Below are 309 nucleotides of genomic sequence, written 5' to 3'. Positions count from 1 at the left end.
ACGAAAGTTTATATTCTTTCTTCTTGTTAGTTAAGAAAAATCCACTATTTTACCTTTAATGGTACATGTTTAGAATATCTATTTTACGTAGAAATTACCTGAATATACATATATATATATACACAATTAAAATAGTACTCAAATGTTATAATATAGAAGTTTTAGGGGAAGTCAGACTAGAAGCAGATATCTCAGAAATATTATTAAGTATTTTCTTATAAAGCCAGAGGGTGGCAAAATTAAAAACTCAGAAATATTTTATAGCAAGATCTTTACTTGAACTGCTCCTTAGAAATAATATTTTTTATT

This window comes from Pteropus vampyrus, unplaced genomic scaffold (assembly GCF_000151845.1).
Source record: "Pteropus vampyrus isolate Shadow unplaced genomic scaffold, Pvam_2.0 Scaffold78, whole genome shotgun sequence".
NCBI lineage: Eukaryota > Metazoa > Chordata > Mammalia > Chiroptera > Pteropodidae > Pteropus > Pteropus vampyrus.
Note: the sequence above shows the minus strand (reverse complement) of the source record.